At 35.7% G+C, this 25,451-nt stretch overlaps 1 protein-coding gene across 1 annotated transcript in view; it reads right to left on the bottom strand.

Moving 5' to 3' along the window:
- The window catches only part of MALRD1 (MAM and LDL receptor class A domain containing 1), a 683,830-nt gene that overhangs the window by 532,330 nt on the left and 126,049 nt on the right, over positions 1 to 25,451 (bottom strand). The gene's annotated exons all lie outside the window — the stretch shown is intronic.

Below are 25,451 nucleotides of genomic sequence, written 5' to 3'. Positions count from 1 at the left end.
TTATTCTGTAACACTTTATAAAACTGGCTAATCGTTATTAGATCTCCTTCAGAACCACATTAATCACTGCAAACTCCGATGACATCTGTGTTGTTGCGGGAGCAGCAATTCCACCAAACCACCAGGAAAACATGAAATACTGACAAACCACTACAGTATATGGCAGATTGTGGTTAGGGCTGAAATTTACTATAATAGAATTAATAATGATAAATTATTTTAATACTTATGCAAATATGTTGCATATGGAGTAGGAATCCTGCTATAATTTAATAATGAAGAACTTCAAGCAAACTCAAAAAACACATTCTGTTTTCCCACTATTACATGAATATATGCTTCTGTTGTATTCTTCCTCACAAATGCTATACGTGGGAGTTGAAATTTTATTTCATTTTGTTTAAATTCTTAGCTTCTATTCAAACTTGTCTCACACGTTATTTATGGCTTAGTTGAAGGAAAGTTTTAAAAGATCAAATGCCTGACCTCAAACCTCTTGACATCTTCCCCAACTTCCTAGTCTGTCTTGAGAACTAACAGAGTTTTCTTTGTAATTTGTCAGGAAGGAAATTAATCAATGTGGGAAAGGTTTATGTATCTAACTAATGGGAGAATGCAACCCACCTAATATTGCCAGAGGAACATTTATGTACTAGTACTATGGAGGAAGTGTCCTGGTGCTTTATAGTGGTTCACTCCAAACATAAAAGTCACCCTTCGTTTCTCCACTATCATGAATGAAAGAAGTATTATAGGGAGAGAATACAAAAATGCAGAAAGAATACTCAGTGGAAAATCATACAATTATTCTAATAATCAAAAAACCAGCAGTCAGAATTTAGCAGAACATACTGAAAGAAAAAATTTTCCTGTTCTTTTAAAACAAAAAAGACTGAACCTGGGTAAGTGAGAGGAAAAAGGCATATGCAAGGATTAATTACTAATTAATTCCCTGGATCATTAGGTCTAACCCACTGCAGTACAACACAGGACACACTAACAAAGGCTGGGAAGATGCAAGAAAAAGGAAACATTAGGGTAAATAAGAAGAAACACTACTGACTTTGCTACACTGCTCATGATTATATTAGTTTATCAGTGAGGAAGGATAGAAAATGATATCAAAATCCCAAAGTTTATGGAAAGCATGGTTCTTGTGCCTATAAATATCTGTAGCTAACTCTGGGGACATATACGTACACAACTCCACTTGAGAGTATGGGCTCAACTCTTCCAAAGTACTCCTTTTGTTGTTGTTATGTAATCACAAATTTGAGCAATGGCCATTTGTGAAAATTATGAAATTTTCTCATTTGTGGGCCACACCAGGTAAGCAGTACCTCCGAGCGGATGCTGTTTGCCAAAGCTTGTTTCTATTGGAGTTCACCGCATATTACATGAGAAGCATTTTCATAGTGCTTGTATCAGCATTAGGTGCCAAGAAGGAGACAAAAAAAAAAAAAGAAAAAAAAGAAAAGAAAAGAAAAGAAAAGAAAAGAAAAGAAAAGAAAAGAAAAAAATTTGAGGCAGACGACAGTTGGGTCTTGTGCTAAGACACAATGTAATCACAATTTTTACCAAAATATATTCAATTTCCTAACCCTCTAAATGTTAACATTGTTGAGAATAAACAATAGCTTCAAGTTGAAATACTAAAAATGTTAGTTTGTATGTATATTTGCAGTCTCAGCCTCTTTTGAATAAAGAAGCCAGCCATTTAAAAAAAAAAAAAAGCCTACTTGATAACAAATCACATCTTGAGAAAAAGTTATGAATGTTCAGGTTTAATTCTACTTTTGCCCTATATTTAAATATGGTCTTGCAAAAAGCTTTGCATATTATCCTAAGAAACTAGTCCTAAGAAAATAGTCACACACAAAAAAGAACAAACCCAAGTGTCTCTATTCTGGAAAATTCACTTTCATTTCTGGTGTTTTTCCCAGAATAAATGGGAGGATGTAAAAACACAAACATTATCGTATGCAGGGCAGGATTGCCATTCTGGAAATTAGAGAAGCCACATTTTACTCTTGTGCCATTAGTACCTTTCCCAGAATAAATGGGAGGATGTAAAAACAGAATAAATGGGAGGATGTAAAAACACAAACATTATCGTATGCAGGGCAGGATTGCCATTCTGGAAATTAGAGAAGCCACATTTTACTCTTAAGTGCCATTAGTACCTTTCCCAGAATAAATGGGAGGATGTAAAAACAGAATAAATGGGAGGATGTAAAAACACAAACATTATCGTATGCAGGGCAGGATTGCCATTCTGGAAATTAGAGAAGCCACATTTTACTCTTAAGTGCCATTAGTACCTTTCCCAGAATAAATGGGAGGATGTAAAAACAGAATAAATGGGAGGATGTAAAAACACAAACATTATCGTATGCAGGGCAGGATTGCCATTCTGGAAATTAGAGAAGCCACATTTTACTCTTAAGTGCCATTAGTACCTTTCCCAGAATAAATGGGAGGATGTAAAAACAGAATAAATGGGAGGATGTAAAAACACAAACATTATCGTATGCAGGGCAGGATTGCCATTCTGGAAATTAGAGAAGCCACATTTTACTCTTAAGTGCCATTAGTACTTAAAGGGCAATTGGAAATTCCAGTTTGGTCTAAATGACCTGCATTATCTGTAGAGGCCAATTCTACTTACATTAGAACTATCACTGGCTTGGAAATTTTGTAAAGTAATCCAGTGCTTCTAAGTTGTTCTTTTCATGGGCTGTCACATCTAGATGCTCCAACTAAAGATAGAGTGGCCTTGTCAACTACACTGCAACTTTAGTTCTACTATAATGAAAGAGTCAGCTATTAATAAGGGTCTCAATACTTGCCTGAACTCATTTGTCTCTATATTTAGGAAGTTCTGAATTATTGGCCAAGCATGTTGAATGACTGGAAACTCCCATTATTCTATATATGTAACACACAATTTAATCATAATTTTACTAAAATATATTCAATTTCCTAACATATATATGTATACATGTGTGCATTAACTCATAGAAAAGAAAAAATGGGATTAACTCAACCTGCCACCTATTACTTTAACTATCTCATGTTTGTAAAAGAATACAAAATCTAAACATAATATATTGATTTTTAATATAATGCATCTTCAGAAAGACTTGAAGGAAAGAACTCTTTCTTTAAGATTAAAAACAACAACAACAACAGACACCTATACTCAATGTGGAGCAACTGGGACTCCAATGCATTGCTGATGGGAATCCAAAATGGTGCAGCCACTTTGGGAACTGGTTTGGCAGTTTCATATAAAATTAAACATACACTTCCCTACAGTGTGGCAATCCCACACACTGGTATTTCTTTACCCAAGAGGAATGAAGCCATGCTACACAAAAACCTGTTCACAAAGTTTAAAACAGCTTTATTTACGATCTCCATCTCCAAATGCTGACAACACTTCAAATATCCTTCAGCTGGTAAATAGTAAAGCAACTTGTGGGAGATCTATACAATGGAATTCCACTAAGCAATGAAAAGAAACAAACTAGTGGTACATAATAACAACAGCTGTGAATCACAAAAGTATTACACCTAGTGAAAGAAGCAGGTCAAAAGGCTACATACTTGATCAATCCATTTATACAACATTCCAGAATAGGCAGAACCATGGAGAAAGAAATCAGATGAGTGTTGCCAGGGGTTGTGGGGAGAGGAAGGGGATAGATGACAGAGAGGAAGGGGAATGTGGGGGGATGGAGGAAATATTGTCTTAATTGCGGAGGTGGTTAAACAACTGTGTAAGTTTACTGAAATTCATAGAGCTGATCACCTAAACAGGATGAATTCTACTTACAAAAATTATACCTCAATAAACAAATAAAAACATTTATTCTGTACTTATTGCCATAAATCATCATTATTCAAGTAGTATTTTCACCGTTTTCTAAATCACTAATTTCATGCATGGAATTTTATAATTAGCACGTAGTAATCTCAAGCATCTCAATGCATTTTTTAAATCAGCTATGAAACTTCTCTTCTGATCCACTAATAATTTTCCAGAGAATATTTGTTTTCCCTTATACTTCTCAGTAATGCCCACTTATTTTCATTTACTATGTCCATAATTAAAAATGCAGAAACAAAGAAAATCAAAGACATAAAAATTCCCTTTTACCCTGTTTTCATAGTGGACTAACAGCTGAAGTAGCCGAACTCCTATAAACACATTCAGACAACTATCTGATAGTTTACCTACAATTTAAGGGGCTCATAGAAAGTCAGCTTAGGATCTCAAACTTTCTAGGCTAATATTAAGGAAAATATTTGCTAGATTCAACATAAAAAGGTTTTTAAATCACTACTGGAATTTTTTATACAACCTTGAAACTAATCTCAATGAAAGAAAGCTTAGATATCTGTCTGATAAGTTTTGCTTCTCTTTTTCTCTTTTTTTGTATGTCTCTGGCCATATCACACACACAAAAAAGTACAGAATAATTAGTTTTACAATTATTATACTATACATATGAAACACCATTTAACATTAAATGTGGGCCACAAATGCTCTACCTAAATTGTGTATACACCGTGCACAGAAATGGATAATAAAAATAAAATCATGATAGTAGTAGAGATGAAATAAAATGCTGGGATAGGTAAGTAGGGCAAGTGTTTTCTTTTTACTTAAAAGAAAACATCTGATGTCTGCCTCATCTACTTATGATCCATTTTGGGGAAAAAATCATGGCAAAATTTCTGTTAATATTTTGGCCTTATACCATATTTCTTCTTATGTCAGGCATAATATATGGCTTCCTAAGAATTTTTTATTCTTCAATGACTGTGTGCTTTGGCATTATGCCAAATGTTTCCATGGTTACCAAAAAGAATTTTTAAAAAAGTCCCTCTTGATGGTTTCTCACCATCTAGGACAGAAAAGTCTAAATGGCGACTGTCTAGATGGTGGCAATCCCAGGAGTATGGTTTGACCAAAACAGTGCTTTCAAGGAGAATAGGTTGCCAAGTATTTTTAAAGTAGGATTCTTTCACAAAAAGATACTGTCCTGTAGTTGCTACAGTCCCATTACTCCCTATTAAAAATGTAACTCTAAGGCTGAGTGTCAGTTGCCATTTATTATTTAACACCTGACCTACTTCCAATTCATATCCCTTGCCCGGTTCCCAGAGGCATTTGAGTTTGCAATTCCTTGTGTATGTTAGATCAGAAACCATGAAGGGTCTGAGACTTTACCCTACTCAAGCTAACGAGGTAGCCTGCCACTGTTTTGTACACATATACTGACAGAAGACACCAGATCCTTGATTTAGAGGGCCAGCAAAAAGCATCAGCCAGAAAAATTCCTTCCACTTGTCCCTCAACTAGATGTTTTCCTATATAGAAGAAGATCCCAAACATTAGGAGACTAACTATTATAAGCTGCTGGTACACCTACACATCTAAAACTCTAGAGAGAGAAAGGATAGGAAGGAGGGAGAGAGGGCACTTAATCTGGAATTTGTAAGCAAATGTCTCAGGGTGAAGGCTATTCAAACACACTCTTTCTTTACTCTGATACTGAACTGGGAAGAACATAAGAAATCCACAGAGAATTATCTCCCAGCAATCTAGCAGGATGGTGCTACATTGCTGATATATTTAATTCGTGGAAGCACCATCACTCCCCCAAATGTATGTGTAAATTAAAATGTTTATAGCAATTCAGCCTCCTTTTCTCTTACATAACACCTTATTTTATACTGTTCTGAACTAAATGGGTATAATTTGTTGAAGTCTTCCAGAGATGACCACCCATCTGTGGTTGGCCTAGCTCCTTTCACACCCACAGAATCTTTTCCCATCAGCTGTATAGAAAATAGAGATTATTTTTAAAAAATCAAGGACAGGGAGTGTGGTTGAGAAAATAAGGTCATTCAAAATATCATTCATGTGTTTTTTTTTATTTCGATAGAATTCTTTCTGTTATTCTTGAGTGAAAGAAACAGAAACCTTAAAAAATCATTTCTAAGTATTCGGGTCATATGAAATTGATTTGGTTTCCATGGTTGTTAAAAGCAAACCATGGTAGGTATTCTGCATGTGTCCCATGTGGTTTCAGATGTACAAGAAGGGCCAAAATTTTAGTGAGCTCTCCCTCCCCCTCAAATATAGTTGCCTAATATGCCTAAGTTTAAAAAAGATAAATGTCCATCAGTTTGAAGCCAATTTGCTACTTGACACTCCGCAAACTCACACACTATTGTAAAGCGCCCTCTGGAGACTCACGTACCATGTAACCCATTTCACATCTCATCTATTACTTGAATGAGGACAAACAGTACTCAATTTCTCCAGTCCTGGGAATTTTTGGAATCTACTTGATTGGAGGTTACAAAGAAGCATTTAATTGAAAATAGCTTGGTCGACATCAGAGAGAAAACAGTGAAGAAGGTTTAGAACTATTAACTTAAAAGTTCATAAAAACAGGGTTTTATCATTTAAAAATGCTGTAGTAAGGTATAGTAAGATTTTAATACAACACAATACTGTCCCAAGTGACTGGTTCACACATGCCAGATTGAAATTTCTTTAAGCAGCAGAGTTCTAAAATTTCTAATGTTTTTTTTTCCAATCATGAGGCTAATTTTTCATCTCCTACACCATTAAAGATAATATTTTAAAGAAAAAAAGGAGAACTGTAATTTACTATTTTGATATACAATATTCTTTTACAACATTAATCATCTACCTCTCATTCTTCTCATGAAAGGAGGTTCCAAATAATAACCCCTACACTTCTATGTGACAACTTAAAGCTGATCCATACTTAAAGCACCAAAAACTAGGTCATAGATTTAAACCTAAACAATAACCCTCATTTGCCTTTTGCTCTAGTTTAATATCTCATAATACCCACCAAGTAGTTATCATGAATTAAAAATCCCATTTCAAGTGTCAATATCAATGTTACTTTCTCAGAGAAGCTTTCCTTTATCACACAAGCTGAGGAAATTTTCCTTTACAAATTTATCATAATTTTTAATTGTATCAGTATTTGTACATTTAAATGCTTGTCTGTCTCTTCTAGGAGACTTTAAGGACAGGCTCCATGAGGCTCTTTGAGGGATACACAGCACCTAGAAAAGCGATGAGCACACAGTAAGTACTTAATAAGCACCTGAATGCTTCAGGGAAAAATACAACTTCTAATTTCAACTAAAATTATTGATGTCATTCAATGTAATCCCTATCAAAATACCAATTGCATTTTTCACAGAACTACAACAAAAAATTCTAAAACTTGCATGGAACCGCCAAAGACTTGGAATAGTCAAAGCAATCTTAAGAAAGAAGAACAAAGTGGGAGGTATCACACCCCCTGATGTCAAACTATACTACAAATCTATAGTAACCAAACAGTATGGCAATGGTACAAAAATGGACACATAGACCAATGGAACAGAAGAGAGTCCAGGAATAAACTCACGCTTATACAGTCAATTAATCGTTGACAAAGAAGGCAAGAATATACCAGGGGGAAAAGACAGTCTCTTCAGTTAGACATGCTAGGAAGACTGGACAACTATATGCAAAAGAATGAAACTGGACCACGTTGTTATACCATATACAAAAATAAATTCAAAATGGATTAAAGATTTAAATGTAAAACTAGACAGCATAAAAATTCTGGAAGAAACTATAGGCAGTAAGCTCTTTTATATTGGTCTTAGAAATATTTCTTTAGATCTATCTTCTCAGGCATGAGAAATAAAAGCAAAAATGGGACTACATCACACACATTGGACAGGGAAAGAAACATCAGCAAAATGAAAGGGTGACCTGCTGAATCAGAGAAGATATTTACAAATGATATAACTGATAAGGGGTTAATATCCAAAACATATAGAAAACTCATACAACTCAATACCCCCCTAAAAAATCTGATTTAAAAATGGGCAGAGGACACGACTAGGCATTTCTTCAAAGAAGACATACAAATGATCAACAGACACAACAGAAAGATGCTCAATGTCACTCATCATCAGGGAAATGCAAATCAGAACCACAGTAAGATATTCTTAACACCTGTCAGAATTACTAAAATCGAAAACACAGGAAACAACAAGTATTGGCAAGGTTGTGGAGGAAAAGGAACCCTTGTGCACTTTTGTTGGGAATGCAAACTGGTACAGCCACTGTGGAAAACAGTATGGAGGTGCCTCAAAAAATTAAAAATAGAAATACCATACAATTCAGTAATTCCACTTCTGAGTATTTACGCAAAGAAGATGAAAACACTAATTCAAAAAGATATATGCATCCCTATGTTCATTGCTGCATTATTTATAGCCAAGGTATGGAAGCATCCATCAACAGATGAATGGATAAAGAATAGATGGTGTGTATATGTATGTGTGGAATCTTAAAAAAACAAATAGATACAGAGAACAATCTGGTGGTTGTGGGGAGAAGGGCAAAGGGGAGAAGGGTGGGGGATAGACAAAATAGGGGAAGGGGACTAAAAGGTATAAACTACCAGTTATAAAATAAGACAGAGGAATGCAACGTACACCATAGAGAATATAGTTAATGATATTGTAACAAATTTATACAGCGACAGATGGTAGCTGGATTTATCCTGATGATCACTTTGCAGTGTATGTAAATGTTGAATCACTATGCTGTACACAGAGATATAATATTGCATGTCAACTACATTTAAAGTAAAATTAAATTATTGATGTTACTCAGTAATGTCATACCATATTGCCCACATGTTTCACATGACATATGATTATCATATCAACAAAAAGGTGCAATACAAATTGATTTGTCCTAGTATTTCACACCACATATCTGAACTGTTGACAAATCCCACTTCTTTTCTTTTACAGCTCCCTGTATCTTCCCCTTCCTTCCAGTGCCTTGTTCCTGGATTCCAATTCAATTTCTACCTGTAGTTAGACAGCTTCTCTACCCTTTTCTTCCTTTTTCCATTTCTAATGCAAATACATCTGCATTTCCAGGTTCTTCCCTTTAATCTTCAGTTTGTTTTTGAAGCATTTCTTTCTTTCTGTAATGGTGTAAATTTCATTTGTTACAGGGATTTTATCGCTATGTATTCGATAGCTTTATCAGTTGTACGCAGTCTTGCAACCTTTTTTTTTTAATCTATAATTTAAGCACTTAGCATTTGGAATCCAAAACTGCTATTTTCTCTTTGAATAAATGAGAGCCAGAAAGTTTAAGTACCTCACCCATAGGTCCACAGATAGACTCTGCTGGTAAAATGATGTCTAAAACATTCAAAATAGAGTCTAACTCTTAAGTAGTTTAACAAAGTCAAAAGCTTTAATCGAATTTTAACTTTTCATTTTTCCCCTTTCCTTTTATTAGGCTTCTAAGCTTTTTTTTTCCTTAAGATTTTATTTATTTGTCAGAGAGAGAGAGAAAGAGAGCACAAGCGGGGGGGGGGGGGGGGGGGGNAGAGGGAGAAGCAGGCTCCCTACTGAGCAAGGAGCCCAATGTGGGACTTGATCCCAAGACCTTGGAATCATGACCTGAGCGGAAGGCAGCCACTTAACTCACTCAGCCACCCAGGAGTCCCGGGCTTCTAAGCTTTTTGACTAATCAGGTAGTGACGTATAGGCATTAAATGACAGGGGAATCTATGCAAATAATACAAGACCAATTTAGACAGTTCTTTATATTTAGATAATTATTCTGATTATGAATTTGTAACATCTAAGTGTGTAGCACTGCGATACCACTAATATACTATCTTCCAAACATGTCATACTTTCATTTTCATGGTACATTAATATTCATTATGTAATTGTACTTCGAAGTCTTAACCACAGATGAGACTTTCCTATATACTAAATATTCTTTCTACAGCACTTTTCCCAATTTAGATTTTAAAACATAACTTTAGTTAAAATAGTAATTGCTTTTAAAACCAGTGGTTTCGTTTTTTTTTTTAAGATTTCATTTATTTATTTGAAAGAGAAAAAAAGTACAAGGTAAGGGGAACGGCAGGCAGAGAAAGAGGGAGAAGTAGGCTCCCCACTGAACAAGGAGCTGGATGCCGGCCTCAATCTCAGGACCCTAGAATCATGACCCAGCCAAAGGCAGATGCTTAACCGACTACGCCACCTAGGCACTCCAAAACCAGTGCTTTTAATTACATTTTTTTCTCTCTAAAAAAGTTATAATATGCCACTTGAAGCATAGCTTCTAAAAATTTGCTACTATAGGGTGCATGTGAACTGCAACTGCTCTTCTAATTTGACTTCCTCAAAATAAACATCTTTATTACCTCTATGTGGAAATGTAAGTAATTATCCAACTATTTATTACTGAAGAGATACTCGAGGGTATTTGGGTTGTTAAACTTAACATAATGGGCATTATAATGCAGCTTACAGGGGAAAATCTAGCTCATTGAAATCCATGATTTCACATATATTCTTGCTTCAGGCTAAAGTACATAATGGACCTCCCTAAACCACAGAATTACAAGAACACCACACAGAAATGCCCATAAATGTTGCACACCCTTGAACACAGTCACTAAACAGCCTTCCCTAAATGCTTGGAAAAGTAGATAATTTTAACTACAGAGATCTAGAATAAAATCTACAGTGTATTTTACATCCTGGGAAATCCTTGTAACCCAAGTCAAATAAAAATAAAAAGCAAATACCAATTTCTGACAAATTAGTATATTACTTCCCCTGGAAAACAGGGAATTAGTGGTCAAACCTCTCACCCTGCACTCTGCTGGCTCAGCTGGATGGCCCTTTGGCCCAGTTCCGCCTGAGGAAAATATCCAAGCGCAAGTCACCTCAGGTTTATCTGATATGAAATAAACCGGAGTTCTCCTTTGTTCTCGCCCTCTGGTGGCCACTCTCCGCCCTGGGGCTTCTTTTCAAGAGAATGAGTTAGTCTCTGGCAGTGTTTCAAACCAGAACTTACTTCACAGCACTGGGTCAGAAATTCCCCGATCAATTTCCATCCGGGTCTTTCTCCTTCATGCCCAGCCACTCCAATGCAGCAGAAAATAAGCACCAGAGGCTCCCAGCCTTCTCTCAGTAACTGTAACTCGGTACAGCCACCTTGGGTCTGGTCTTTAGGGCCTAGGCATTTTCCCCAGAAACGGGATATATAAACCAAAAATGCCAATTTATTAATATAAAATAAAAGCATAACTGGAAATGTGTCTGAATACCCAAGCCAGCTGGTCATCAAACAAGGTCATCAGGTGAGGAAATCTACCTGAACAAAATCAAGATCAGAAGCATGTTTGGTGGGTATACAGAGTAGAGGGCAGGTGCTGTGGGACATCCTGGAGAGAGAGTTATCAGTTCTCCGTCAGATAGAAAGGCATAGCCTCCTTTATATAGAACTAAAAACACAGATAAAATCTTCTCCAGTAACAGAAGCTTATATTAGGAGTATAAAACATCAATTTATGATATTCAACTATCTTCCATGAACTACATTTAAGTCGGTGTCTTTTTAAGTCAATTAAGAGAGAATACAGGTCCCCTGATGCTATTTGACAGATAAGCTAAAATGAATAATCACATTTACAATTCATCTCCAGGTATTTTAAAAATAGACACATTAAAATAACTGTGGCTCTTACTTTAGAGATCATTTAATCTAATATTTCCTAAACTTGTTTTACCATCAGAATCACCAAGGGTTTTTGTTAAAAATATAGATTCTTAGGAATTTCCTCTGCAGCTTCTGATATGATACGTATAAAGACTGATTATCTGTACTTTTCTTAAAAGACTACAGATGACTCTGATCATCAGGAACATTTGAGAACTAACCTGATCCAAATTCTGTGTTTAAAATGACAAAGTAGATTCCTAGAAAAGTAAAGTCCTTTGCCTGATAAGGTATTAATAGCCACTTTATATATGTATGTATGTATATAAACACAAACAGATAAATGCCCTAGAGACATAGTATTCTGTCTTATAATAGAGATAAGACATCGTATATGAATGTCTCTTAGACCAGAAATTTGTCCATGCAATCATGTTACCAGGAAATATATATTAGGCACAGATTTATTTATTTTGTTGCTCAAAAGGAAATTTTTGCTGTCTTTTTCCTAAATTCTGGACAATTCCTAGTTGTACCTTGTAGCCTCCTGTATACCAACTAAAGCTTTGTGAGAAAATTAGTTCCCATTTGGATAAGCTCCCTGTTCAGTTTCTACTACCGAAGAATCTATTCTATTTTCTCCAGTTCTCCAGTTCTATACCTAAAAATACCGCATCTCACAGTGAGCTCTCAGTATTTGAGCTTCTGTAGGATATGTGTTTTCTTTAATGACAACAATTTGATACTAAAAGAAAATCAGAACTAGCACAATATGAAAGTCACTTAATACAGAATTTATTTAAACGTGCTCTTCATCCCCACAATTGTAAAGGCACAGTTGTGCAATGCTGCAAGCTCATCGATAGAAATCACAAGTTACCGAAATGCAATCTAAAAATCAGCTGAGAGACCATTCTCACTGCTCTGGTCCTGATGATCCTGGCTCCCTGTCCCCTTGGGGGAGGTACAGACAGGCGTCCACATGACCGGGACAAGTCACACAACGTTGCAACACTCTCAGAAGTGTTAAAGAGACCAAGATACAGAACTACCAGTTGACATTTTGTCTGGCAGATAAAAGATAAAGTCTGCAATAACTAAGTCTCAAAGTAAATCTAAAATCTCAGTATACATATGAAACAGCTTGGTTTCTGAGTTGCATGTTGACACGCCTGCTGGGTCTACAGAAAATATAAGTAAGCAATGGCCGTTCACAGTAAGTCCTTAGCCTTGGAGCTCTACTAATTTTGAATCAGGCAGAAATCAAAGTTTCACCTGTCACTATCCCTTAAAACTAATTCTACGTAAAACTAAGCACGCAAGGAAAGGCGAAACCTCAGGAAAAAATCAGTGGAGGAAGAAATGTAGTAAATCATATATGTAAATAGCATGATGCAATGTGGTGCTAACAAAGAATGTCATCTAACATGTTTTAAAACATGGGTAAAAAGACTTTTCTTAGAAAATGACATATTAGTTTAGAAGGCATTATTCAATAGAAGAATAGACAGATTAAGTGATTCCTCCAGCTTAAATTAAGGGTAGGACATTTATTTCCAGGAAATTTATAAGATTTTTTGAGTTAAAAGCAAGGTTTCCCTTCTCAAACCCTCATTTTTATGCTCTTTGCATTTTCATCCTTGTATTAGGGACCTCTTTCCAATCTGTTCTATCAATCCTTCTGAAAGCATCTATTTTGTTTCCAATCTCATCACAGAACCATCACTCCACATCTAAGCCTTCTAAACCAGAAGAGCGGTTCTACCCCAAGTTTCTTCTCAGTAAATACAGTTGACCCTTGAATAGTGCAGAGGTCAGGGGTGCCAATTTCTGTGCATTTGAAAATCCTTGCATAACCTTTGACTCCCCAAAAACTTGACTACTAATAGTTTACTGTTGACCAGAAGCCTTACCAACCACAGTCGATTAATACATAGTTTGTATGTTATATGTATCATAGACTACATTCTTAGAATAAAGTAAGCTAGAAGATTAAAAAAAAAAGTCATTAAGAAAGTCATAAGGAAGGCCGCCTGGATGGCTTAATCGGTTGAGTACCCAACTCTTGGTTTTGGCTCAGGTTATGATCTCAGAGTCATGAGATCAATCCCCACATTGGGCTCTGTGCTCAGTGGGGAGCCTGCTCAAGATTCAATCTCTCTCTGTCTCTCTCTGCCACTCTCCCCATGCCACGCGTGCACTTTCTCTCCAAAAAGTAAATAAATCTTTTTTTTTTTTAAGTTACCAAAAAAAAAAAAAGTCATCAGAAAGAGAAAATACCTTTACAGTACTGTATTGTACTTATGGGAGAAAGATCCACATGTAAGTGCATCTGTACAACGCAAACCCATGTTGTCCAAGGCTCAACTGTTTTCCCAAACCTGATGACCAAGAAGTGCTGATACAACAATACCCAACCTACCTTTCCGTTAATGAATGTGTTCTGTCTCCAGGGTAAGAGAGAAAGGGCCTGCAAATGTTGGTTGTCTGATTACGAAGTCATGCAAATAAATCCAAACAAATCAAAGTGCTTGGAAATGTTCGAAAGTTATGTTCAAAGCAATAATTGGTAATATGGCAACATGGGGGGAAAAAAACAACAAAGAATCATGACTAAGGATGACTTAGAATTTCTAAGATCACCAACAACAAAAACGCTGCTTCTGTTATATACTCAAAGAATATAACGATCTTCTGGAATCCACAGTGGCTGATGAGAAAGATCAGGGCTCAGCAAACTTGTAAATAAATTTTTATTTTTTTTCTTTAACTGGAAGTCTTATGGAAAAAAAAAAAAGTTTTTGTGGTTTGTTTTTTGTTTTGTTTTGTTTTTTATTGGAACGTAGCCAGACCAACGTATTTTGTATTCTCGAAACAATCTCATACTACAATGACAGAGATGAACTGTCCTGACAGAGACTCTATAGATATGGAGCCTAAAATATTTACTACCTCCCTCTCGACAGGAAAAGTGTGCAAATGCCTGTTACAGATTAAAACTGTTTTGACTGTCAGAATCAATAACACAATAAAAAGGTCTTTTACAACCTTTAATTTTTTTAAGTAACTTAAAAATATAAAAAAGATCTTAACAACACATCACTTGATGTTGAATAATTAAACTAAACCGTTTCAAATTTGCCCTTTTAGGATCCATATTTCCTTTCTATCAGAGTAAATTTTAAGAGCTTTGTCTTCAACTCAATTCTAAAACTGAAAAAAAAAAAGTGTCAGGAATATCTGTGGATCATTGCGATTTTAAGACTCCTAGCTAAACTTCTGAAATGCAAAACACATTTTATATAGTATACTCTTAGGTGAACTCTACTCTTGGCTGAGGCCTACAAAAAGGAAAAATATATCTGTAATAACATTTTTTAAATATTTTGGAAAATCGCAACTTCATCTGTGAAGCCAAATATTCTACATAGCAATCTTCCGTTATATGTGCTTTGGGTGGTTTTGTAGGTAGGAGTCTTTTAAGTTTTGGAGATATAAATGGAATATCAGAATATTTTCCTTAATATGAGGCAAAGTATTGAAAGTAGGCATTTTATTTGAAAGGTTAATTCTGAAAGAAAGAATGAAGGGCTGAGTGAGACAAGGAAGGATGGATGACTGATAATGACTTATCCACTTCTCTATCACTGTGTTGGAACCTAATGGGCCTTCTGAGGAACCTTAAGAGATAATTTAAGAATTCCTAATCTGAGAGGAGAAAAGGGCTACATCCCCTATCAGTCATCAGTGGGCACACATTTTCCCCGAATTCTGGGTTGCACCTGCATGAGTATTTCAGTTCCGTAAAGTGTAGAGAAGCATGAGAAGTGAGCCAGTCCAAGCACACACACCTCCACCATCTGGTCAAAGCCTGAGATCGAAATCCATGCTTGAAAACTCACCTCCTTCTGCTATGTGCATTTTTGGTCCTTCAACACTTTAAATATTCTCCCTGTGTAATCTAATTCTGTATTTTCAACTACCAATGACATGCTGAATGATTATCCCAAATCTCACTTCACTCTGTATTTCTGCCCTAAATTGCAGAGTTTTTCCCCAAGCACTGGCCAGACATTTCTACTTTGATGTCTCACAGAAATGTCAGAGTTTAAAATGTCTTAAAACAACTCCTTTTTCTTCTTAAAACTCCCTCTCCCTTTCTCCATTCTATCCTTCAACCGATGGCTCCTAATGTTGTCCCCACCAGAATCCTGAATTATCCTTGACTATTCTCCCTCACTCATGCTACTCATCAAGCTCAATGGCATTACTTTCTAGATATTTCTTGAATCCCTTTCATTCCATCTGTACTAGTTTATGTTCCCTCTTTAAGCCCTGATTGTCTCTTACCTGGACTAATATATATTAGCGTATGTATAGATAAAATATGTATATATATCATGTGTAATATATATACATCAGATGTACATACAGAACATGTATATGCCATTATATGTAAGTATATAAATATATAAAAATAAATATACAAATGGACTATATCTAATGATATATATACTATATAATGGCATATATATATTTAAGAGTGTGTGTGTGTGTATATATTTAAGGATAGCCCTACTTCAAACATGTCCTCCTCATAGGCAATAAAGCGATTCTATCCAAAGCTGCTTCTGATTAGCACAATGGATTAAAAGCTTTAATGGTTCCCCATCACCTGCAGGTCAATGCCCTCATTCTAGAACATGACCTGTGAGACATTCCCTGCTCTAGCTTCCATCTACCTCTCCCTGCCTCAAACTTTATGCACCATGAATTCCAGAACTGCTTAGTAGTTCTTCACAAGATCATGCTACTTCTCATGTGTGTATTTTTGCATAGGTCTCTCCTTGTCTCAATTCCTGATTCCCAACCCCAACGTGGCTTTCTCCTACCAATACTTTCAGATGTAAGTCTTATAACACCTTCCTTGAAGCCACTATGCTGTCAGATGTCATTATCTTTTCTATTGTTATTATTTGCTTGCCTCTGTCTCACTTTGTCCCCTATGTGCTCCATGCAGATACTCATCATTTAGTATTCAAGTCTGTATCCCACCACATAGCACAGTGCCTAGGGCATTGTAGAACTTTAGTATCAGTGAACAAATGAATACACCAACAGACATAAATTAGCACTTAAATAAAAAGGTTACCTTTGAACTCAGTTAAAATTTACACAGGGAGATTATACTCAGAAGTTCATTTTTGCTATTTATGTTCCATTTTCTTTCAGACAATTAATTCATTATTTACTTTCAGTGTATCAATACCTCTTGCAGATATTAAAAAAAAGAGAGACAAACTATAATGGCCTTATCTAAGGTATATTAAAGTACAGCTACTGACATCCAACAATAAAATTTGTATTATTTGAAAGTAAGTTAAAAACACACTTTGATCATAAGTGTGTTTTAGGTACTCAAAAATAATTCGAATTTATAATAGCTTATACTAGAAGTTAAGGAAGGCTTTCTTTAAAGATACGATACGCTAAGTTTTAGTTTCTAATAAGGATTGTCATGGCTCTTACAATGTACAAAAAAATTACAGAGTTCAGGGGCGCTTGGGTGGCGCAGTCGTTGAGCGTCTGCCTTTGGCTCAGGGCGTGATCCCGGCATTCCGGGATCGAGCCCCATATCAGGCTCCTCAGCTGGGAGCCTGCTTCTTCCTCTCCCACTCCCCCTGCTTGTGTTCCCTCTCTCGCTGGCTGTCTCTCTGTCAAATTAATAAATAAAATCTTTAAAAAAAAATTACAGAGTTCAACTATGAATTTAAAAACTAGAATTTGTAGAACTTTATAACTCAAATACTTTGTAGATTATTTCATTACTCTAATGAGGAGCTGGGTCACCGAAAGATTAAGGAACATCCACAAGATCATGAGGTTCCTTAGTAAAAAATTTAAACATATGAATCAAGGTACTGTAACTTCTGAAGTCATTTCTACTTTATCATATTGTCTCCCCAGTACTTTTAAAAATAAATTTGTAAATCATCAAAGTTTTACTTCTTTCTTACCAATTTGGATGACTTTTTTCTTTTTTTTTTTTTTTTTTTTTTACTTTTNTTTTTTTTTTTTTTTTTTTGACTGTTGTGGCTAGGATTTTCAATAATATGTTGAATAAAAGTAGTAAGAGTGGATATCCTTGTCTTGTTCCTGATCTTAGGGGAAAAGCTCTCAGTTCTTCACCACCGACTATGATGTTAGTTGTGGGTTTTTCAGATATGGTTTTTATTATGTTGACGTATGTTCCCTCTAAACCTACTTTGTTGAGTTTTTTATTATGAGTGAATATTGTACTTTCTCAAATACTTTTTCTATATCAATTGAGATAATCATATATGGTTTTTATCCTTTCTTTTGTTAATATGATTTATCATGTTAATTTCCAAATATTGAACCACCCTTGTATCCCAGGAATAAATCCCACTTGATTGTGGTGAATTCATTTTTATTGTTGGATTCAGTTTCCTAATACTTACTTGAGGATCTTTTTTTTTTTTTTTTTTTTTTTTTTTTTTTTTTTTTTTTTTTTTTTTTTTTTTTTTTTTTTTTTTTTGAGNTTTTTCCGCATCTATGTCCATGAGAGATACTGGCCTAGAGTTTTCGTTTTTTTGTAATATCTTTGATCTGGGTTTGGTGTCAGCGTAATGTTGGCCTTGTAAAATGAATTTGGATTCAATTTCATTGCTACTAAGAGGTCTCTTGAAATTTTCTGTTTCTTCCTGATTCAATTTGGAAGGTTATATGTTTCTAGGAATTTATCCATTTACCCATTCCAGTTCTTTGGCATATAATTTTTCAATAATATTTTCTCATAATCCTTTGTACTTTTGTGGTGTTATTTTTCTTCCTTCCTTTCTGGCTTTAGCCCTCTTTTCTTTTTTTTTTCCTTAATGGGTCCTGCTAAAGGCTTATCAATTTTCTTGATATTTTTTCAAAGAACTAACTCCTAATCTGCTCTATTTTTTAGGTCTCTATTTCACTTATTTCTGCTCTAATCTTTATTATCTCCTTCTTTCTGCTGCTTTTGGGCTTTGTTCTTATTTTCCTAGCTCCTTTAATTATGAGGTTAGGTTGTTGGAGATTTTTCTTGTTTCTTGAGGTTCGCCTGTATTGCTTCCCTCTTAATACAGCTTTTGCTGCATCCCAAAGACTGTGAAACATTGTGTGTTCATGTTCATTTGTTTCCATGTACTTTTGTTATTTGCTCTTTAATTTCTTGGTTGACCCATTCATTATTTAGTAGCGTATTATTTAACCTCCATGTACTTGTATTCCTTCCAGATTTTTTTCTTGTGACTGATTTCCAGTTTCATACTTCTGTGGTCAGAAAAGACGCATGACATGATTTCAAACTTGAATTTGAGAGACGTGTTTGATATCATAGATAAAAAGTTCTAGAGACTCCACCAACAATTAGAACTGATAAACTCAGTAAAGTCACAGGACACAAAAACAGTACACAGAAATCTGTTGCATTTCTATATAATAATAATAAAGTAGCAGAAAAATAAATTAAGAAAACAATTCCATTTAAAATTGCACCAAAAATAATAAAATACCTAGGAATGAACTAACCAAAGAGGTGAAAGACCCATACTCTGCAAACTATAAAACACTGATGAAAGAAATTGAAGATGACACAAACAAATGGAAAGGTATTTCATGCTCATGGATTAGAAAAAACAGTACTATTAAAATATCCATATTACCCAAAGTACTCTACAAATTTAATGCAATACATGCCAACATACCAATGACATTTTTCACAGAACCCCAGAAACCAGAAAAGACTCCAAATAGCCAAAGCAATCTTGAAAAAGAAAAACAAAGCTGGAGGTGTCGCAATCCCAGATTTCAAGATATACTATACACCTGTAGTAATCAAACCAGTATGGTACTGGCATAAAAAACAGATGCAAAGATCAACGGAACAGAAAAGAGGGTCCAGAAATAAACCCATACTTATTAATCTACAACACAGAAGACAAGAATATAAAATGGGGAAAAGACAGTATCTTCAACAAAGGATGCTGGTAAAACTAGACAGCCTCATGCAGAAGAATGAAAGTAGTTCACTTTCTTATATCATACACAAAAATAAATTCAAAATGGCCTGAAGATCTAAATGTGAGACGTGGAACCATAAAGCTCCTAGAAGAGACCACAGGCAGTACTTTCTGTGACATCAGCCACAGAAACATTTCTCTAGATATGTATCCTCAGGCAAAATTAAACTACTGTGACTAAACCAAAATAAGAAAGCTTCTGCACAGCAAGGGAAACTATCAGTGAAACTAAAAGGCAACCTACAGAATGGGAGGAGATACTTGCAAATGACATATTCGATAAAGGGTTAGCATCCAAAATATATAAAGAACTTATGCAACTCAACACCAAAAAAAAAAAAAACCACTACAACAACAACAAAAAAACAATTCAATTAAAACATAAGCAGAGAACTGAAATAAACATTTTATAAAAAAGAAATACAGATGGCCAAAAGACACCTGGAAAGATACTCAGTATCACTCATCATCCTGGAAAGGCAACTTGAAACCAAAATGAGATGTTACTGTACACCTGTCAGAATGGCTGAAATCAGAAAGACAAGAAATAACAAGTGTTGGTGAGGATGTGGAGAAAAGAACCCTCACGCACTGTTGGTAAGAATGCCAACTGGCACAGCCACTGTGAAAAACAGTATGGAGGTTCTCCAAAAAATTAAAAATAGAATTACGATAGGATTCAGTACTTCTACTGCTGGGCATTTATATAGAGAAAATGAAAGCACTAATTTGAAAAGATATGCATATCCCTAAGTTTACTGCAGCATTATTTGCAATAGCCAAGACATGGAAGAAACCCAAGTGTCCCTCCATAGATGAATGGATAAAGAAGAAGTGGTATATATATATGTATACACACACACACACACACATATATATATATATATGTGTGTGTGTGTATACATACACAAATACACACAATGCAATGTTACTCAGCTGTTACTCAGCCACAAAAAAAAAGAATAAAATCTTACAATATGCAACAACATGGATGTATCTACAGTGTATAATGCTAAGTAAAATGAGTCATTCAGAGAAAGACAAATACCATATGATTTCACTCATATGTGGAATTTAAGAAATAAAACAAAGGAACAAAGGAAAAGGGGGACAAACACACAAACAAACAAAACAGAGTCTTAAATACAAAGAACAAACTGGTGGTTGCCAGAGGGGAGGGGGTTGTGGGATGGGTAAAACAGATGAAGGGGATTATGAGTACACTTACCTCGATGAGCACTGAGAAATCTACAGAATTACAGAATCATCATATTGTATGCCTGAAACTAGTATTACAATGTGATATTTTTTTTAAAAAAATGAGAAATTACATTTGCTTTACATGTATAGCACCAAATATCAAATTCAGCATAAGAGCATAATGATCATATGTATTAATCAAAATTAGATAAGGAAATTCCACATTAAAAGCATCTCAAAATAACGGAATGCAATTAATAGCGTAATCGAACAGAAAAACTTCTTGCAAAGGTATTTTTCTCCCCCACCCCCTGCAAAAAAGAAACAAATTGAAAAAATGAGATAAATTCTTTGTAAACATGATGGAATATGAGCTAATTCATTTTAATCCAATCCTTCAAATTGAAGCAAATTGAATTGAGTTATTCTCATTTTTCATTACAATCTTGTTTTCATTACATTATGCTTCATACTAAATATAAAATCTATTTTTCATCTTAACACATGCTAGAATTACAAAGGTTCACCATACTGGAATCAGTATGAAGAATATTTGTTTCCAACTAAATTTTTTTTTAAAGCTTATTGGAAAGCTTTTCTAATTCAACAGCCTTATTCAAACAAGATGATTCTTCCTCATCCCAAGAACTTAGGTCTGTCAGGAAAAGTAAAAGCATTTTGCAGATGACAAAGTGTTATAGATAAAATGTTATTAACTAAAGACATTGTAGGACAAGCCAGGTACCTGAACCCTTTACATTTTTGGAACACTGAAAAGCAAGAGGTAAGAGGTTGGAGGTCACATATTCATTTATTTGGACACTGTCACCACAGTATTCACTGAAATTCATCTGTATGTTTGCAAACATGATTTTTTTTTAAGATTTTATTTATTTTTTTGTCAGAGTGAGTGATCACAAGCAAGGGGAACAGCAGGCAGAGGGAGAAGCAGACTCCCCGCTGAGCAAGGAGTCCAATGTGGGACTGGAGACCAGAACCCTGGGACCCCGAACTGAGCCAAAGGCAGATGCTTTACCGAGTGAGCCACCCACGCGTCCCTGCATTCATGCTTTTGATTCTAGCTGATATAGTGAAAATTATAAGAAATTGTTCTCTGTTTTTTAGGTAATTACAATCTAAGTGCTAATAATTTATATAAAAACTAACATCCATGACAGAACATTTCAGGTGACTATTGTCTAAATACACACCCCATTTCACTTTCTGCAAAAAAGGCACACACTCATGTCACATTGTCATGATTTGAGTCCAAAAGAACTTTTTGTTTTAAGAGCAATTCAGTAATCAAGAACTTAACTCTGAAGCCACACTCTAAATCTTAAAAACCTGGTTCTACTACTCAATGTCTAAAAAAAAAAAAAAAAAAAAAAACTTTGTCCTAATATTAGACGTATAGAAAAGATGCAAAATAACACAAATAGTCCCCTTATGTCCTTCACCCTACTTCCCGACATTAATATTTTACAGAACAATCCTCATTTTCTCCATGAAAGAATAGAACCCTTGTGTTGGACTTTGGGGGAAATAATAAAAAAAAGATAATCTACAAAACACAGTACCTGGCACACGAAGTGTTAAATAAGTATTAGCCACAACAATTGTTTTGTTTTATATCTACCTCAATAAAGCTTTTGTAGAAATACAGGCTAGAAAAAAAAAAAAAACACAAAAGTGAAGCTCTATAACGAAGGTTCTAAATAATTAAGGTTATGGCCAAAACCTAATGGAAATCTGTTTCATGGCAGATTCCTGTAACACAGGTTTGAGATGGAAACTTTGGTACAGGACTTTTACCAGGGAACTCCCTTGGAAGCAATGCCTACAGGGAGTGAAAGGAAGAGTAATGGAAGGAAGGAGGAGTTCAGCTAGGATGAAGTCACAACAGAGGCCTCAGCCAATCACACAGGGAGCTCAAGAACTAGGAGAGCCCTTCAGGGTTGCCCTAAACTGAAGCAAAAGTACTGAGTTTTTATACCCAACAACAGCCATTTTTAGATATGGGCTGCCTCCAAGGAGGGGGAATCTCATTGGCATATCAACTTTCTTGAGGGCAACTTCTATAGATAAAACCAGCTGGGAGACATTAGCTACCAACAATCACAGCATCTGAGAGAGAAAGACTTCAACCTGAGGGAGCACTGGGTCATGTACAACCAACTACCCAGGACAAACTATTCATGAGAAACTTTGTGGGCACAGCTAACTCATGGCCAGTGAATCAAAACTACATAATCTCTTCTGTTAGGTGACAGACATTGAAAAGATAAATTGAAATCTATAAATTAGTCCTCAAAGTCTGCTAAAACTTTTGTCTTCTGCTATGGTTTCCTTACTTAGCTTTTCCTTAGTTAAAAACCTTTTGAGAGAAATAATTACTAGTCTAACACGGAGTGGTACAGAATTAGGGAAGGAGAGAAGCTAATTGTCTCCCCCTTTCCAGCACTCAGGACTGTTAAAAATCCTAGTGATCATAAACTTTGGCAGTGTCCTCTGATGACACCTTTTCATTGAATATAGATAGGCTTTCTTTCAATGGGCACAGAAGTCCTCAGATTACAGCAGGAAATTCTGAGAGTAGTGGAAATAAAGACTGAAGCTAGATATTTAGAACAAAGTAAATGACAGATGATGATAACAAATAACTGTTTGTTTTGTTGTTGTTTTGTTTTGTTGTTGTTTTGGTCATGTGTGGACTGTAGGGTTAAAAAAATGGGACTACTAGTAAAGGGGGGAAGAAAAAAAACTGTTTTATGTGGGTGAAAGCTATGATAGAATAAATCTGGATAACACATATATGCAAGTCAAACTAGAGGCATGGAAGGCAAAGACTAGGCAGAAATTAGAATAGATACTTGCCAGAAGAACAATGAAAATGCCACACCCATAGAGGCTAGGGAAGTCCTAGAAGCAGTTGCCCTCTCTGTCCCCAAAGCTAACTATTGAAATGGAACTCAAAGAGAAATCTGTTACCACATATAATTAAACACAAGCAAATTCTGAAAATCTGAATGATCATTGATAATATATTTTGGTATAAATTTCTCCTCTAAACATTTCATTAAAAAGTATATAAAGCTAAATTTAGTCCCCTTCTAAAGAATATATAGCTTCCCTATACCTGTTTGTTTTTTCTTTACATAATATGTTCTGATATATAATTACATGAGTTAAAGATGTATGGTTCATGCCACCATAGAGAACACACTTAATGCAGGCAATACAAATCATTTTCAAATTCTTTTATCACGCTCCTTTATTTCAAATAACAATTTAAATATCACACATCAAGTCATGTAAGGACTGTCCAAGATGGCAGGGCAGGAAGGCCCTAAACTCACCTACTTCTGTGGACACAATGAATCTGCACTCACATATAAAGAACTAAGGGCTGATTCAACAGCTTCTGCACAACAAATAATAGAGGTACCACATAAAGATGGGTAGAAGAAAAGATGACAAGGTAATTATAGGAATTCCACCCCCCAATGCAGTGACCTACAGTAGGAAAGGGTAGCATTCAGGAGCCCCTGTGCAGACTTGCTCATCAAAAGACACAACAAAAAAATAGCAGTTTAAAGAGCAACTAGATAATTAAGGAAGGATATCCATTTACTAAACGTAGAGCATCTACCAAATGTGCAAGGAACTTCTAGAACTCTTGCCAGGGGCAGAGGTGCCAGTGAACATCATTTTTTACATTCTCCCTCTACTTTGATAATCCAGGCATTCTAGCTGGCCTGCGAGGGCTACCCCAGCATGCCCTGGTCCCCTGGCCCATACCAGCTCCAGCCATACCCAAGAAGGCCCCAGCGAAGGGTGCCTAAGAACAACCTCCCATTTACACCCACATCAGCTGTGCTCTCCCACCAAAGTGGTCCTCTTGTGGTATAAGCCCAGAGCTCTTGTCCACACCCATTCCAGCGCCAGCCAACCTACCAGGGCAGTCCCAGCACAGTGCACTCCAGGACAGTGCCCCCACCCCCAATGACACCCATCCCTGACCCAAGACTGCTCCAGCCCCAACAGGCCTGACAAAGCCACCAAGCACACATAATCTATACAGGAAATGCTCCTATAGGAGGGCGCAGGTTTAAAAATAGAAGAGGAAGATGTTCTGCCTAATTAATAGAAACAAATACAGAAAATCAACCAAAATGAGGAGAGAGAGGAATACGTGCCAAATCGAAGAACAAGATAAAAATCCGGGGGGGGGGGACACTAATAAAACAGAAATAAGTAATAAGTAATTTATCTGAAAAAGATTTCAAAGTAGAAGGCATAAAGATGCTAAGTTCAGAAGAATGGAGAAACACAGTAACAACTTCAACAACAAGTTAAAAAATTTAAGAAAGCATCAGAGCTGAAGAATAGAGTAACTGACATAAAACATACACTAGAAGGAACCCACAGAAGATTAGAGGATGCAGAAGACGAATCGGGGCTCTGTAAGACAAAAGAGTGGAAATCACACAATCAAAACTATAAAAAGAAAAACAAATTTTTTAAAAATGTGGATAGTTTAAGAGTCCTCCCTCCAGGACAGTATCAAA

The sequence above is a fragment of the Ailuropoda melanoleuca genome, chromosome 15, assembly GCF_002007445.2.
Source record: "Ailuropoda melanoleuca isolate Jingjing chromosome 15, ASM200744v2, whole genome shotgun sequence".
Taxonomy (NCBI): Eukaryota; Metazoa; Chordata; class Mammalia; order Carnivora; family Ursidae; genus Ailuropoda; species Ailuropoda melanoleuca.
The sequence above is the reverse complement of the archived record's forward strand: the minus strand, read 5'-3'. Positions and strand labels throughout refer to the sequence as shown.